The sequence below is a fragment of the Antennarius striatus genome, chromosome 21 (assembly GCF_040054535.1).
Source record: "Antennarius striatus isolate MH-2024 chromosome 21, ASM4005453v1, whole genome shotgun sequence".
NCBI classification, from domain to species: domain Eukaryota; kingdom Metazoa; phylum Chordata; class Actinopteri; order Lophiiformes; family Antennariidae; genus Antennarius; species Antennarius striatus.
Window position 1 is genome coordinate 6,054,910 of NC_090796.1, and position 18,326 is coordinate 6,073,235.

Sequence of the window (18,326 nt, forward strand, 5' to 3'; positions counted from 1 at the left end):
CTCCAACCACCTCCTCTTTTTCGCCTGTGGTGGAGCAGCTAATGGCGACAAATAAACCACCGGGCCGACATACGGATCCAGAGAAATCATCTCAGCACTTGTCTGGTTCTGTCATCCAGTGCTCGGCCTAATGGAGGCAGCAGCCATTAGAAGCCCTTCCCCCACTCAGCCTCCAGCTTCATCCTTTTCCAGCCCGGCTTCCATCTCCTCGCGTCCTCCTCCTGTCCATTTCATGCCTTCCAATTTCCATCACTCATTCATCACTGGGTTTTTCCAGTTCCCCCCTCTACACCTCTGCTCCACCACCGACCCTCCATCACGCTCCTATAGAGATGGTAATGTGACATGAAGAGGACGGTATCTACGAGCCATTGATCAGCATCTAATGAGACACACTTAGGTTCCTGCTGCCCACAGCCCCCCCTCTGCCCCCAGCTCCTCACCTCACCCCATCCTCTGGTCGCAAAACGTAGATAGATAGATAGATAGATAGATAGATAGATAGATAGATAGATAGATAGATAGATAGATAGATAGATAGATAGATAGATAGATAGATAGATAGATAGATAGATAGATAGATAGATAGATAGATAGATAGATAGATAGATAGATAGATAGATAGATAGATAGATAGATAGATAGGCCCTGAAACGGGACCCCGACAGCTGGCCAACAGGTGGTCATTGAGAGACCCTCTCTCTTCATTGTGCATGGATCAACTAAGACACACGCACTCACGCACGCACGCACGCACACACACACACACACACACACACAGTCCTAAGGCTCAGTACCCCAGCCATCAGGTGAAGGAGGCCACCAAAAGATACGGTGTTGTGCTTCTGTCTGTAAGAGTGAAAAGGGGGTGGGAGTGGGGGTGGGGGAGGGGTGGGGGTTAGGTCCAGCATGCACCTGTCTGGTGATCCCTCACATGGCAGAGAGTAATGTTATAGGTTAAAGCCACCCCCTCCCCCCACCACCACCACACGGTCCTATCCACCACCTGGACTGAAATGGGCTAAAAGAAATGTGTGTGACACGGACACACACCTGAGTGTGTGTGACATCATTTTTACATATTTCAGGTATTATTGTCTTCAATCTCCTCAGAACAGACAAAGTAAAATGTGTTTGTCCTTCTGTAAATACAAAACCAAGCATTCTGACTTTATATGCTGTGGTTTCATGCTTGTCATTCACCCATCCCCTAAAATATGTTGGAAAGGCTTCCAGTTTACTTGTTTTAATTTAATTTAAATGTATTTATTTACTTATTTTTAACATTTTTAGCCACTTTAAACTTAGCCTTCAACAATTAAAACTGGTGCATTATGTTTGTCTGAAGCTTGTTTTCCTAGAGCTAGATGAGATTGGAGGATATGCATTACAACTCCTGTATCCTGACTGGATCTGACTGAGCGCCTGAGGACATGCTGGTGTCTTGTTTGCTGGAAGAACAGGGCTTAAAGCATCCACTGCCTTTTCACTTATTTTACTAACAATGGACCTTAATTCCCCAAATTAGCATCATGTTGCTTTGAGAATACTTGAAACCAGGAGTGGAGACCAGAAGGTCAAGAACCGCCTTCCTGAGGTAATAACTCACATGCAAAACAGCGGCATTTTCTCATAGGATTATATGCAATAATAAATTTTTTTGCAACCAACCAAGTTGGCTAGTATATGTTTATTACACATTACTGGATGCTACATTCAGTGTTTATAAAGCACATAGTTGGCTCGAACATGCAGGCTAACGCTACAGCCAGACAGACACACTTCCCTCCACACACTCTTTCCTTGTTATCTCCAGAGGGCAGTCCTCCTCTCCAGCGCTGTGTCCTCCAGCTATGCCCCGTATCCTCCTCTCATTGGCTCCCAGTCCCTGATTAAACACAGACACACACACACACACGGGCTGGAAACACACACAGGTGCACCAACACACACTCATCTCATTAGTGATTGCACTAACAATACTCTTTCCCTGAAAGCCCTTTGAGAATCTCTGATGGTTGGTAATTCTCTTCTTCTTTCCGTGTGTAGCACGCAACTTTTTCCTCAAGGGTGAATGATTGATATATTAACTTATTTAAATATCCTGGTGAAACAATAGCCCCCAGTTGTTGTTTTTTTTAAATCAACACAGAGTGGTTGGCTCGACCTTTCTGTAATAAACATGTTCTTACATGCAGCCTCAGAGATTTAAGGCCTCAGTCCGTTTACAGGTTTCCTCATCCAATATTTCATGCATATAAGAAGGATAACTTTGTTTAATAAATGTGCCCTTCCTTTGTGTCAACATGTCTATTAGAATTAAACGTGGTGTAAAGCCTATGTTGTTATGTTTTAGTATCTTTTAGTAATCCTTTGATGTGTCTTGGATTGTGTGTTAGGGGCAAGATTAGCATAATTTGGGGTCAAAAATATTAGAACAAAATAATATTTTTCTGCAATTCCATGCAATTTAATGCTTAAAAATCTACAAAACTGCAGACTAGTGCGATGATGCCCATGTCTTTAAAAATCTGACTCCATGTTTGATAATCTTCTGAGCTAGCCAGGCTAGGTAACACTCCACATGATGAAGCCTCTGGAGAGGAAGGAGACAGAAGAAACCCTCATGGTTCTCTACAGTCAGCCAGTTAATTACACCATTCTGCCTACAGTGAAGCTGTTTCAGTTTGCTTCTCTCTTTTTTATATTTTCTGTTTTTCTTCTTGTGTGTATTAATGGTGTGTAAATTAATCTGGTTCCTGTTGGTGGGGACATGGCTGGTCTGGGTTCCAGATTAAAATTACAACCAAATATACCATGACACCTTTTTTTCATGTTCACTCTGTTCTTCTTTTTCCTTTAGAACAAGAAAATTGTCTCCAGAATTTCTAGAATCAAACATCACCTTTTTTTTATTTTTTATAATACAGTAATCTATTATTTGTAACAATTAAGTTTCTTCAAAAAACAAACAAACTTCCTTCAGCATTAATTTTAAAAGTAGTTTTTGATGGAAACGGGTCGAAAAAGTTTCAATGCTTTGGGTCGTTTCAGTTTCAATCCATGTTTAAGGATATGAAGTAATATTATTAAATAAAAGCGATTGAGCGCAGCCTCTGAATGCGGCTCTTCTGCATTCCACTTGTCTTATTGTTACTGAAATCGTCCGGTTTACCGTCTTAGTTTCATTGTGCTCCCAATAGTTAGTGATTGGTAAATAGCCATGCATAGGTATGAGGAGGGGGCCATTGTTTGAAGTGTAATACAAGCAGGATAATCATTTTACAAGGCGAGTCTGGGCCTGCCTGGACAGAGAGGCGGCTGATGGCTGTTATAAGTCCGTCAAGGTGGTGTTATAAGCATCGTGACTCAGCACAGGTGGACGAGAAGAACACAAAAACAGGGTAAAGTTGAATCCGTGGATCCTTTGCAGTTGTTTTCCTTCAACAATAGAGGAAGGTTTGACCTTTCTGCTTAAAATTCAGATGCCACATGAATAGATAACAGTAACGTCCACCTGGACCAACTACTATGATAAAATGGAATTTACTGACATAATAATCTTCTGTTGTATTATGAAGCAATAGGTGCCTTTGGGGTTTTTCAGTCCAGTTGTATTTTCACTGCAGCATGTTTAATTGCTTAGTTTTTTTCCTCCTTAAGCAGTAAAATACTACACAAAAAAACAAAGTAAAAAAATTGGAATTCTCCCTTAAACTACTATTTTATAGCCATCAACTGTAGAAAATGAGTTGACTGATGGTTCATTTCAATTTATTTTGTTACGTACTGTGTTATAACTTATGGTGTTGATAGTGAGTTCATATCAGATCCATTGAGTTTGCATGATTGGCTGTAAGGTGTGGTGGTCTGTGAAAGATCAATGACTGGTATCTCCAAAAAATAGCCACCAAAAACAGAAAACACGAAGAGGAGAAAACGTCTTCATCATCTGAGGAAAAAAAAAGAAAGAAGTTTATCAATACACAACAATCAATGAAATGTCTTGTGCTCACGGATTCTGCTAATGTTTGAGATGGGCAGGTATCGGTACTATCAGATTGTAAAAACCTTGTAAACCCAGATGCTGGGCTTCGAGCGAAGAGACAGCAGTTTTACTTCTTCACGATACAAACAACCCAGGAGAGTTCTGTTCTCTGAACGTCTTTTAAGTCTCATCTCTATTCTGGAGCAGCAAATCGGAGCCGCTCCCGTCCAAGACGCAATTTAAAAACCAAATCGATGCTTCATGAATATTTTTGGCTTTGTGCGCCAAACAACGAGCACAGACTAAACCCTGTCATCAGGCCTATCACTAAAATCTTAGAAACTCCATATAAAGTGCAATTTTCTCCATCTTCTTCCATTTCTGCAACTGGTTGGAAAATAATGCTGCAGCATTGATTGATCCATCTTTCATTTAAATTGACCTTAAACTTTTGGAAATCACTCCCTGATAAGTGAGACAAACCAGTCCCTCGTCCCCCACCTCCCCGAGCCTCCCATCTGATGTCCTATGAGGGGAAAAGTTGTGTGTTTGTGGGGGTGACCCAGTGGGGAATGCCACACCTCAGATGGATCACTACCTCTGCAACAGCTTCAGTCAATACGTTTTAGAGGATTGTGGTCGGATCGACGGCTTTCCTCGTGGCTTATCAGTGAACTCACTTTAGTTTGTTGTTTAATCAGTTTTTCTTACTGGGAGATCTGCTTTTGTGAGACAGAGAGAACACACACAGACACACACACACACAGACACACGCTCTACACACACAACCTGTACGAGTCAACCTTTTCTATCTCAAACAGCCCAATCTGTTTACTGTAGGTCACCTGCGTCAATAACAGTTGGATGCAGCTCTTCCTCAAGATAAGCATGATTGTTTCCTCGTCTCCCTCTCTCTGTGCAACAGAGCGATTAAAAAGGAGATTTTTGTCACAGAACATGCCGATAAGCGTGGCTGTATCATGTATCACGGCTTTGGCGTGACGGTTAGGTGTGCATTTGTTCTCAAAAAGGTGAACGTCCTCCTTCGCTTCTCGGGTCTGTGCGGCCGTCATCTTTCATTTCTGACAGGCTTTGTGGCATCGCCCAGGCAAGCTCGGGCTTGTTCAGTCAGCCCTCCCAAGGTCTGAGGCATGCACACACACACACACACACACACACACACACACACACACACACACACACACACACACACACATGCACAGACAGAAACATACACACACACATAAAGCTCTCCTCCAATCAAATTGAGACCTTGTGAATGCCACAAAACTAAATTGCTGATTTTGGTGAGAACACAACACTTCAGAGGAGGCCAATCATGTGCGGCGACTGCTTCAGTCGCCTGCTAACCCGTCTGACCTCCAGTCATCGTCAAGGAGAGGGTGAAACATTCTGCAGCAGTGTTTTTTTTTGTTTGTTTTTTATTTAATTCAGCAATCATCTGCACAAGATGGAATCATTTCCAGAATCTGTTGGGGATGTCTGGTGGTCGAGCTCTTATTATTATAAAATGGTGTGGTGTTCAAGTTGAACAGATTATATTCTACGTAGGTGCTCTTTTCAGGAAATGTTAACTTTAACGGATGTGTATGAAATAAAACTTCATTTTCAGGTCATTCAGGCACATAACGTTGACATGTTGATTGCTTAGACAGTTTTTGCATCACCTTTTATAACCTTCTCGGCTTTCTTTTGTGCAAGTTGATAGAAATTATATTTAAAAAATAGGTACAAATCCCGGGTATTTTTTGACTAATAGAAATCTAAAAACTGCAAGTAACTTAGAACCAGTAGCATGTAGCGTTCTCTTTCATGAGCTGAACTGTAGTTTATATTATGACAACTAACCAGGCAAACCATGGAGTTATGATCCTAAATCACTGACGATACCAGGTCACAGGAACCAATGCTGCTGTTTGGGGGCCTGTATAACTATGTGTTTTAGATATAAAAGAATGAAAAATAATTTCCTAAGAGGGATTCTTCTTCTTCATCATCTTCTTCTGGTCTGTTTCAGCATCCAGTGTGATCCAGCAAGTCATTTTTAATCTTCACCTACTTAGTTCTAGCAGTAGTGACCAAAGAATCCATGAACCCTGGAGAGTGATGATTACATTACTTTGTGTATCTGATCATGTATCTGAGTTAGAGTTGGTTGCTACTTAGCTCTCTACCTTCTGGAACAATCTGCTCATCCACCATTCCTGTTATCCTTCCTTTCAAGCTAAATGCTGCACAATTCGTTCTTAACAGTGTTCCTCCTATTGATTCTGCTCTATGCTACTGGGTACATAAAACTAAATCCCTCCTCTTTCACCCCTCACAAAACCAAGTACATAAACCCAGCGGCTCTCCTCTCTCCTTCGCTCACGGCGCAGACGGTAGACACAACAAGTGTGGTGTTGGTTCTTTATGGGGGGGGGGTCGCCTGTCCTGCCAGCCTCTTTATGGTTCAGGGTAGCTTTCAACGGTGAATGGGCCCCTGCCAGTAGCCAGCGGTGGTCGGGGCCATGCATGGGAGAGGGTCTCAGCAGGCTGCTATTGTCATGGTAAACGGACGAGTGAATGGAAGAGGATGGGCAAGATGCACACATAAAACAGAGGAAAACATGAGGAGGGACAAACACCGACCACCTCAGAGATGGCACAGACGCTGGTGGAGGCCCTGTGGGCCCACGTTTATGAGGATCTATAGGGCCATTCTGCTCTTACTGGTATATATTTCACGTAAACTTCATTTAACATTAGCATGTTAAAACAAGCCACAACATTTACATCATATTCCAAAAGACACGATAAACAAAACCAACCCTGATGAAGCAAAAATGTCCTTGAACTGATGGATCTTCTGTCGATGACCCCTACCAACAGACGCCATTATGATCTTAGAAAAACAACGGCTAAGAATGATTTCTCTTGAAATTAATTTTAATAGTGCTAGGATGGCATCATAAGCAGCAAAATCTGAATATTATATTCAAATTCAACATTTTGAGACATTTTTTAATAAAAATGTTGGTGTGTCTGCTGTGTTTATGTTTATAAGGTGCTCTCAAGCACACAATCCAGTCAAATAAAAACCAAAAATGTTTATTTGCAATTGATGAAATTACTCTTTTCATCTCATTTTTCATCAAACCTCAGTATGGATGCTGTTATTTCCCTTCTGAATCTGGAACTAAAAAGATCTAAATCACTTTGTTCATAATAGGAGGGACAAAACTGAAGGTGGGTAAATGATGTGTACAGTCGTTAAAACAAGTATTCTATACACTTTTAAATGTAGAAAATACTGGAGGAACAACTGAGGGTGAGTCCTTCAGTGACCAGTGAGCAAATTCTGCTAATATCTTCTCACATTTATCTGTTTATAATGTAAAAGAAAGGAAATTGCATGTCACGCCTTTTTGGATTGACACATAATGGGGCTATTTGTCCGCTGTCTGTTTGGAGCAGGGAGGACAGAAAAAGGGTTAAAAGGCTCCGTCTGCCCCATAATCCTCAACCGTTAAAAGCCCTCCAGAAAGACGTGACGTGTGTGAGGTAATCAGTAAAAGATTCAAGTGTGCCAGAGAGTGGGTTTACACAAGCACACACACACACACACACACACACACACACACACACACACACACACACACACACACACACACACACACACACACACACACACACACACACACACAAACACACACAGCGGTGAACAGACCGAAAGGGAGGGAAAAGACTGAGCAAAGGAGGGAAGAAACAGAAAATAAACACTCCTCCTCTAAGTTCTTCTCCCCTCCTTTTTCACTTGGCTCCTTTCTCCTCTTCTTCAGTCTCTTCCTCCCTGCTGTGCCGGTACAATGTGGTAGTATAATGTTCACCCACTAAAGGCTCTGGTGCGTCGCTTCGCCTTTCTTCCAGTGCTGTATTTCTGTTGTTCGCAGAATTTCTGCTCGTCGCGGATTCAGACCACCTTGAGGTTTACCCACCTTTTCTGTTCACATGCTATGACAGCAGCTCATAGCATAGCATGGATTCTTTTAGGAACCTCTGTTCCTAAAAGAATCCACTACCCACTACCAATCATCACTCAGACCGTTCATACTATAAGTGTCACCTTCCTGACTTGCAGTAGGTGAAACAGTCCCTGACCAATGCTCTTCAATTGCCCTCTGGGCCACATCAAGCATTCAAAATTTGGCATTTAGATGTTTAATTGACTGTCACTGATAATGGGATTGTGTTCATTCAACCAGGCTGCTGCGGAGATCGGTGTAAAGCCTGTGAAACTGTTCGGAAGAGGGAGAGAGTGGAGGACCGGAGACTCTCTGTCCTTGTCTGTAAATATTTCAGACCTTTAGAGGGTCAGGAACATTGATTTGTGGAAACGTACAGTCTGTGTTTGCAGTTAGATATCAGACTGTTGATAAAAAGTTTCCTAAAACTTTCTTTACGCCATTTCTGCTTGGAAACATTTCTTATATAGAGGCAGGAAACCCATTAAAAGACTCCTTTTGAGGTAGCCTAATAAACATTTAAACATATCTCATAAACATTTCTAATTCAGGCGGATCATAAATAATTATACTAGCCTTGCAGACTTACAAAAAAGTTGGTACCCCCCCCCCCAAATATATTCATGGTATGACATCTTTAAAAGGAGAGAATGGGAAACCTGAGTGAAAAAAGGTCAAGAATCAACGTTAGTATTATGTTGGCCTTTGGCAATTTCAGTAACACACAGACACACAGACACACACACACACACACACACACACACACACACACACACACACACACACACACACACACACACACACACACTGTTCCACACCCACTGCCGTTTGCAGGTAGTTGGCCTCTTCTCCACCACCTCCCAGAGGAACATGGTAGATGTTAACTGGCATTGTTGGGGGGCTGAGCTGGGGGTGGTTTTTAATAGCTCATGATTACTCTAGAGAGGGGAGCCCATAATTACAGCCACAAATGATTTCACGCCCCTCACCCCCGTGATGTGCTTTGAACCTAATCACAGGGAAGCACAGAAGGGTCGTAGCGCAGGAATTGGAGCCTCGACAAAGGAGGTTTCTCCTTTGTTTGCTGACAGGAAATTGAGAAAATGAAATGTCCCGTGTTCCACAGAGTAAATGTGCTGTGCCACTGAATAAAAAGAGTCCCTGCATGTGTGAGGATCTCTAACATGCTCATCATACTACCCTACATGCTCCTGTGAATACCAGGATTCTGAGTCTGAAGTTAAGTTTCTGTTATTTCTGCATGAATTTATATGCAAACTTTGAGGTGAGAGACACAACATCATTGGAATAAGTGAACCAGCCCATCCAATCCAGGTGAATTTGTGACATCATGAGAACACAGATCTGACCTGACTTCATACATATTCATTACATATTGACGAGATGCCTTCCTTTTATTAAAACCTATTATAAAGACCTTGTTTCTCCTTTTACCTTTTTATTCCATCGCCCTGTATCACATGTTTTTCCAGCTTTTTCTCATTTTTTCCCTTAAACTTTCTCTCCTATCGTCCACTGACATCATCCTTTCATCTCTTCCCAAAAAGCTTGAAAAGCTTTATTTGTTTTTGCCTCACTTGTCTTGTGTCTTTTATCCATTATATGTAGAAAATGGGCTCAGAAACAAACAACATTTGGACACAATGGGATTCAGTGAGCTCGTAGTATTAGAAATAAAGATTTAAAATGATGTTGTTGTTTTTTTTAAAATTATGTCATAATCTTTAACATGTTTTCCAATGCTACAGTCTTGCACATATTCCCATGCTTTGATATCATTACAATCGATCTGAGTTAGTATTCTGTCCACACATCTCTGCTGCCCAGCCCAGCTCATGCCAGCCAGACACACAAACACAGACTAAACATCCTTAAAAGAGGTGCAGACAAACGTAGGAATGCTGTGGAGTGGATGGTGTGAACCGAACGTCTGCCCACATCAGACAGCCCTGAATAGAGATTGGCCAGGAACGCGTAAACTAGCTCTTTAGGAGTAAAACATTTAAAGGGAGATTCTCGTCTTTTCTATTTCATTGTCTGGCCTTGAAGTCTGAAAGACAAATTTGGAGAACATCTAGCAGTGTCTGACACTCATTCAAAGCTCCAGCCTCACTTACATTTTTAAAGGTATTTAGGGTGGAAAAGAGAGCTCCGTTGCTGGATTGCTAATAAAGTAGTACAAGACTTAAAACAGGTGCATTCTGTCTTTACCCCTAAAACTTTAATTATCAGTTTTAGAAATTAAACTGTAATTTTCAATCAATGCATCCATCCATTATCCAGCCTTCCATCCATCCACATTTTTAATGGGTACAGCTGAGTACCTTTTCAACAACTCTGTAAAAAGAACTTCAATTGTCTTATTAATCACTGACTATTAGCCGTCTACCTCAGTTTTCTCTACAGTTTTCACTTTCTTTCTATGTTCTAGTGGTAATGCTGACTCAGCATGGGGCCATTCAGGTCAATAATTTCTTCAAATTACTTGATAATCACACACAATTCTGTATGAACCCTATGGAGGTGAAGGAACACCAATGACTCAGAAAAGTCTATAAGCATGCAGGGCAGCACAACAGGAGGGGGTGAAATGTTTTGACTGACAAACAGAAAATCTATTGAACAAAAAGCAGCTTTTAGAGAACTAATAGAAGAAGAAAATCATCCAATTTATTTTCAAACTGGGGAGACCAGGAGGTTGTGAGAGATCATAAACTCAACCACAATCTAAACAGAAAGGTAAATTATTATTTCTGCTCAAAAATCAAATGCTTCATCTAATCTAGAGCAACCTGGTTTGTTTCAACCAAACCTAAGAAGCAGCTCCCACCGATATTCATATTTCCACTGATAAAGCTTTGGAGGTGCCTCTGCTGTCTCCTCCAGCAGGAGGACAAACAAGCTGGGAGTTTTCTGCTCTGGTCAGAGTGTGATCGCTGTGGCCGTTTGCTCTCCTCACCACAAACTGACCATCAGTCAAAGGATAGACCCTAACCCCCTTTGCTACCCCTCCCTTGCTCCTCCTCATCCTCACTTTGTGCACATATTCCACTCCCAGCTCAGACATTCCTCATCCCTCACATCTACATTCTCCACCCATTGGCTGCAAATGTTCTGTCTGCATCTTCCCTCCATTTAATTTGTCTTTCTTCATTTCGTCTTCTTTCTCTTTCCCACTTATTTCTGCCAGAGCTGTCTGCAGCCGTGCATAATTAGCTGGACCGAGGTGTCGGTTCGAGGGTCGGTCTGGCTCCAGCTCAACCCAGCTCATTACAGAGAATACGTCTGTCCTGCCTCCTCCTCTTCCTCTTGTTATTCACTGTTTCTATAGGAGAGTATCTGCATTCAGACTGTGAATAGAAACAACCAGGAGTCGCTGGGATCAAACACTGACGTTTGCTATGAGACTGTGTCAACTAAACATCTACATATGACCCAGATGTTCAGCATTGTGAGGAAGATCATGCATGCATATACGTACATAAACATCAGCCAAGCTGTGGGACGGCTTCGCTGCTAGCTAGCCTGATGGATAATGAGTTACAAGAATTGAAATGGAGCAAACATAATCGCTTGATGTCAAACAAATCCCTGTTACGATATGGAGGAAGAGTCCAAAAATTGTATTTGGATGATTTTAGTTAGTTGCATCTCATCACTCACCATGTCCATCTCATGCAGAAACTCTTCCTACTTAGAGAAGCTTGCACCTCGCATGATGATCAGTTATTTATGAACACAAGGGAACCTTCACACAAAGCACAGGTCAGGTCTAACATTAACAGAGATTATTCTGTTGTAGCTCCATTTCTGAGTGTAAACCTTTAAACAACTTCACAAGAAACCTCATTTAAAATATAGTAACAATTATTTGTATCTATATAGTTGTATATTAATGATATTAGTCACATAGGTGCAGTGCTACATTATGGAACAAGGTCCTGTTCACTCCTGAGAAAACTACTCATGAAATAAAAAAAAATTCACCACTTTTAAGAACATTTTCAATCTTAACACTATCTGCTCATGTTATAATAATTTTTATTGCAACTGTTCAATAACTTTGGTGATTCTAGTGTAAGGAGATTCCCCGCAGCCTAAACATCGGTGGTGATGATGAGGAATGGAGCATGACGGTGGAAGACATCACGACAGCAACCTGCTTGGAGGATCTGAATGGGTGGTGAGCCGGTGAAGAGTTCAAGATGACAATAGAGCAAATTTAAAGTTTGACAGCTAACAAGTGATTGGCTAAAGGAGAATATGGCAGGTGTGACAGGATAGGAGGAGGGTGAGCTGGTGGAGCCTGAGGACAGGAGAAACATCTTATGGGGAAGGAGAAGGTCTTCCTGAAGCTTCTGAAGTGTGGACTACTTCAGTTGTGTGCTGCTGTTGCATTTTTTATCCCTGTCTGTCAATAAGGTCATCACAGTTCACATGAGTTTATAACTCATGGTAACTGAGGAAGAGGAGCTTGATTTAACATTTAAACATGACAAAATTGTTGCTCCAGTGTTCAATGCCCCTGTCCTCTTCTTTCCATACTCATCTTGACTCTCTTTACCTCCAGCGTTTGTCTTTCCGGTATCTTCACTTCTCTGAATCATCATTTCTACCTCTCTCATTTCCCTTGGTCTTGTGTTTCCAACATCATTTAAAACTCTCAGACATATCTTCATCCCGCGGTGCTGCTACTCATCATCCTCCAGCCCGTCGTGTCTGTGCTGTTATTTCTTCACATCGTCCTCCATCTCCATCTTAGCCTCTATCTTTTCTCCTCTCCGTTGCTTTTTTCCCCTTCATCTTTTCCCAGCAGAGTTTTTGAATTGGTCTGTTCTCCAGTGGCTAATTTGACTGTTCTACTTGCCAACCTAGCGGCAGGAGCTTTGTGTGTGTTTGTGTGTATGCATGCTGCTCTTCCCCCCTGCCAGCTGCTGTTATACAACACTAGTCCTTGCCTCTACACACAAACACCTCACTTGCCAGCAAACACACACACGCACGCACACACACACACACACACACACACACACACACACACACACACACACACACACACACACACACACACGTACATGTTTTTGTGTTGAATGTGTGCAGGCTTCTCTCTGTCAGCATCATAATGTGAACTGCACTGATGCTTTAAACAGAGATACTTACTGTAATGCTGCGTGCGTGTGTGTGTGTGTGTATGTGTGTGTGTGTGTGTATCATCAGTGATAACTACGACGCTGATCTGAGGTCAGTGTGTATACGTCTCCTGCTCCAGTGGCTCTCAACATGACAGGCAGGCAGGCGAGCGTGAAGTCGAAGCAAAGCAGCGATTGGTTCCGGGAAGCAGAAGCTAATCAGCACGTCGAGTGTGTGTGGCCCCTAAGTGGCTCTGAAGAGAAGCCACACACACAAATGAAATGCATATATATGACAAATCACACGCAAACGTAACGTTAAATACTGATGGCCACACACAGGCGCACACACACACACACACACACACACACACCTTTCATTGTAATCTAATGGGAATGATGCGGAGCAGCAGAGCACATTGTGTGCTAACAGACTGATGTGCTAAGCACATATCCACACATTGTCTCTCTCTCGCACATACACACACACACACACACACGCATGCACGTGCACGCACCCACACACACACACACACACGCACGGCTCATGTGAAGCCTTACCTGTCAGAGGCAGGTGTGGTCTCCCAGGACCCAATCAGTTTTAATTAACCCCTTGTGGTAGATGGCGGAAGGGGGGAGGGGTGTGGAAGGGAGACAGAGAAGAAGACAAGCAGGAGAAATTTTCTGCTTGTCATTGCAGGAGAGAAGGGAGAGAGATGGGAATTAACTGAGGAAAAAAAACAAAACAGCCAGCAGTATTTAAAAATGCCTTGAGAGGAAGATTAATGATGATTTATGCTGCAGGTTTGGACCATCAGCTGTTTTGGTGAGGCTGAATGTGGAAGTTTATAAAAAGATACCTGGGAATTTAAGGGTTACAATTTAAATGTCACAATATCAAACAACATTCTTGGGTTAAATCGGAAGACAAGCGACACATAACCTGAATCAGCTTAATAAATGTAAATTCCTCATCAAATCTTGAGGTAATTTGCTCCTGAATGATTCTAATGTACTTCATTTACCATCATAAGTTATCCACAGACTCTATTGTGCTGAAGGGATGTTGACCCTTCACCTCATGCTTAGTCACTGTCCTTCACTCCTGACTCATTTCTTCTCCTGCAGTGTTTTCTCCTCGCTCGTCACTGAGCTGCAGTTACAGAATCCCTTAAAGTAAAAACAACACAGCTGAAGAATTTTTACTAGACTTTTTTTCCTTTCAGTGCAGATCACCAACTTGGAGCGGCATCCAGAATGGAACCAGCTACTGGAACCATTCTCAAGCTCTTGGTGAAATCTTTCATGTCAAAATGATCCTCTTCTTTTGATCTTGAACAAAATACTAATTGTTGGTCAGTGGGATGCTGAAGTGTTCTTGGCTTTGGCTTTTTCTTGCAGGATTCACATTTAAAGAGGGCTGTGAGTGTTTTCCATGTTCCTACGTGCACCTGTAGTTTCTCCTACATCCTTAGAAAGGGAGGGGGTCCTGTGTGTCATGTTAGTAGTTAGCCTCCAGAGATGAGGAGTGGGCTACTGACTCACTGATTTTCATTTCATTTTTAAACCTTTAGTCTCCAACCCCAACAGACACTGATTCAATGACCTCCCTTAATCCACTTAATCTGGCTTAATGCAGCTCCATCTGGAGCCACACAGGCTTCACACAACCTTTTCTCACATGCATAGTTCTCCTCAGGACCTCTGAACAGATGCTGGCATGTAAGATCAATGGGGGGGGGCTCTCCTCTACCCTTTAAGATACCCCTATCCATACTAATGTCCTTTATTAAGTATTTTTTTTCATGTTAACACAACTTTGGCTCCACATATGTTTTAATATACATTAAATACCCTCATCGTATGTAATATTTAACCTTTATGTGGCAATAAAGGTGTTGATTTATTCCAGTTAAATTCTTATTTATTCAGGATTTACACAACAGACGCACAAAAAAAACAGGACAACGATCACTCAATGCTTTAATCAGGTCGCAGTCGGCCAACGGTATTATTTGAATCCCAGCAGGTCAGGTGTATATAACAGGTATTTGTACACACAGGGGTGTGTACACACAATGCATATGTGTGTGTTAGTGACTAGAGTGTGCTTCTAATTTCCCTTTGGGAATCACAAGAATATATAAAATTGAAAAAAAAAATCAGTTTTAGGGGAACTCTTTCACATCACATGTATTTTCATTAATGAATTATCTTAATGATTCATATGTAATAACACAAATGTCAAAATAAATTGTTGGAGGAACTAAAAGCACGGAGGTTTCATGTAAAATATAAACTATTTGCCACCACAACTCAAAGTTGATTCACCACCTGCAGGACATTTCTGAGAGGCATTTCACCGCTCAGCAAGATCCTCATCCAAAAGCGATGAAGAGCATCTCACAAAAGCACGTCGTGTTGGTTTCTTTTCATCTGTCCCCCTCCTGCTTCTTCTTCTGATGAATGAACACAAAGGCACAGAGAGTTTGACATTGACACAATGACAGCCACTGTTTGTGTGGTGTGTTTTGAAGACACCTTAAAGACACACACACCCTCTGCGAGCCATCCATTATTGAAGTCTTGGTGGTTTGTGCATGGATAAGGTATCGCTCTGCTGTCATCCTTATGTAATCAGAGGTGATTTCCTGAGAAGGCAAGTATAACCTCATGGCCCGTCAATGGACACAGATTTTTGTGATGACTCACTCAATATGAATTGTTTGCAGCCTTTGCCTCTTGGTTCAGATGTTTTTTAGATTAATTTTATTACATATAACAGAAAAATAATCTGTTCTTTACAGCTAGCAGCGTTCATAGGACGGTCGTGCATTTTTCTCTTCTGGTATTAGTTCATCACTTCGCTGCACAGATACACAAACGAGTTAAGATCATACTCATCTTGTGTAATAGCTGGATGTGAAATATACTTTTTTACATGCATGTGTTTCTCTTTGTCTGTGTTTTGTCTGCATTCGACTGTGAAAGTGCATGTGTGCTGTGTACAGCTCCCCCGGTGAGCCAAATGCTCCACCGCTTCACAAAGCAAATTGCAGCTAATCAAATAAGAGCCCTCAGCAGTGTGCAGACATAGGGAGAGAAGAAAGGAAGAAGTGTGTATGTGTGTGTGTGTGTGTGTGTGTGTGTGTGTGTGTGTGTGTGTGTCTCAAGGAGGGGGTGGCAGAGGCAGTCTAGTGGTTTCAAGAGGTCTCGCATAGGAGGTGGGGGTGGAAGGACATGAATGCACACCTGCATCTTATATTGATGTCACAGACACAAATGTGGATGGATACACACATACATGTATCTTACACACACATGCTCATATAGATCATATACATAACTGAACCAGTCTTCCGTAAACACACATGTGGGAATCTTTTCTCTTCGGTCGTTTCTTTCTTTGCTTTTCAGTGAACCTCTTTCACTCTCTGGGTTTCGTAAGTGACCTTGAGGGAGAATATAAAAAGCTGATGATAAAATACTTTGAAGTATTCAATGATTCTAAGGACAAACTTATGGCTGGAAACTGATTGCATTTTGATATTTTAACCTGTAGAATATATGAAATCTGTGACATGGTTGGGTTATTACTTCTGGCCGCTAATGCTAGGGATAGATAAGTAGGAGCTGTAGGCTGTCAGGAGCCCCACACATCCTCTCACCTGACACGGAGTACATTGGCTCTAAAGACCCCTGAAACTATTTAAAATAGCATTTCTGACTACTTGGTCAGGAAAAGAGGATTGTTTTGGTCAGATCAAATGTTAGACACCTGTCACCTCTGACACCACCCTACGTTGCCTACTGATGACCTACGGTGTATGGCTGCTTTTCAAACAAGGAAACAATCAAGAACGGATGATGAAGTAATTTCCAAAAGGTAATTGATAATTAGGTGACATAGTTGACTGAAAGAAACAGATAATGGTTGTCATATTAGCGAAATTTATATCAAATTAGTCACAATAATTAGATGACGCTTATATGAAAATTAATTATTTAAGTGTAATTATAGTAACTTGTGTAATTGTTTATATCCTCTTCAGTCGATTGGAATAAACAGATTCGGGTGGTAGTTGGTGTTGAAGAACAGGTACTTGAATTTATTTAACGTCGACTGTAGGTTTAAAGAAAGTTCTCGTTGTTGCTTGAACCTGCGATCCGACTAGGAGATTCCTGGCTCCGACTCAGGCGGAGCAACAGGGCAGATTGGGGAGGCTGGCCCAGACTTGTTTTCTGCTCTGGCACCGATATTGACGCTGCATGAGTGGCAGAGCTCCAGCCCTCCTCTGGCACCCTCTCTACACTCCCTTCCACGCTCACCCTCCTGACACGCTGCCCTCTGGCAAGCCTTCCCTGTGTGGGCATGAGTGTGTGCGTCTGACAGACCGAGGGTCCATGAAGTTGTATCTGTTGCCTGAGTAATCTGTGCCTGGCTCTGTGTGTGTGTGTGTGTGTGTGTGTGTGTGTGTGTGTGTGTGTGTGTGTGTGTGTGTGTGTGTGTGTGTGTGTGTGTGTGTGTGTGTGTGTGTGTGTGTGTGTGTGTGTGCGTGTGTGTGTGGCAGCTGTGTGCCCTCCTCCTGTCCGCCTGCAGGACAATCAGCCGCTCCCTGTGACCACAGAGACCGAAGGCTCACGGCAAGAATGTCTTTCACTGACCAAGAGGTGGACGCCAAGACGCAAACACACACCAGACGAGGGAACACAGACGTACGCTGACATATCCAAATTATTTGTATTATTGATCCGTATAATTATTTTGGAATAGAATTTAAATTAATCAGTTTCAGTAAGTTTCATTTATCCAGACGACGGCAAAGGATGCCTACAGGATCTCTTTAGGCCTGGAGAAACCATCATGTATAACAACAAACTTTTGCATTGCAAATATTTGCACTGTTACCCAATTGCAGAAGTTCTCTATCACAGCGACCCGTGAAAGTTAAAAAATGGAGAAGGCTACAAAAAAAATTTCTGACAGCAAAAGTTTCTGCAGAGGAAATAATACTTTTACTTCGTTCTAGTATTCTTGTAATCTGGTTATGCAAACAAAAGACCATAGTAATTAGAAAGTGCAGTGACATGTGATGTAATTCCAGCTGAAACTAGAATGAATGCACACCTCCACCTAAGTCTTACAGTCTCCATTAATTCACT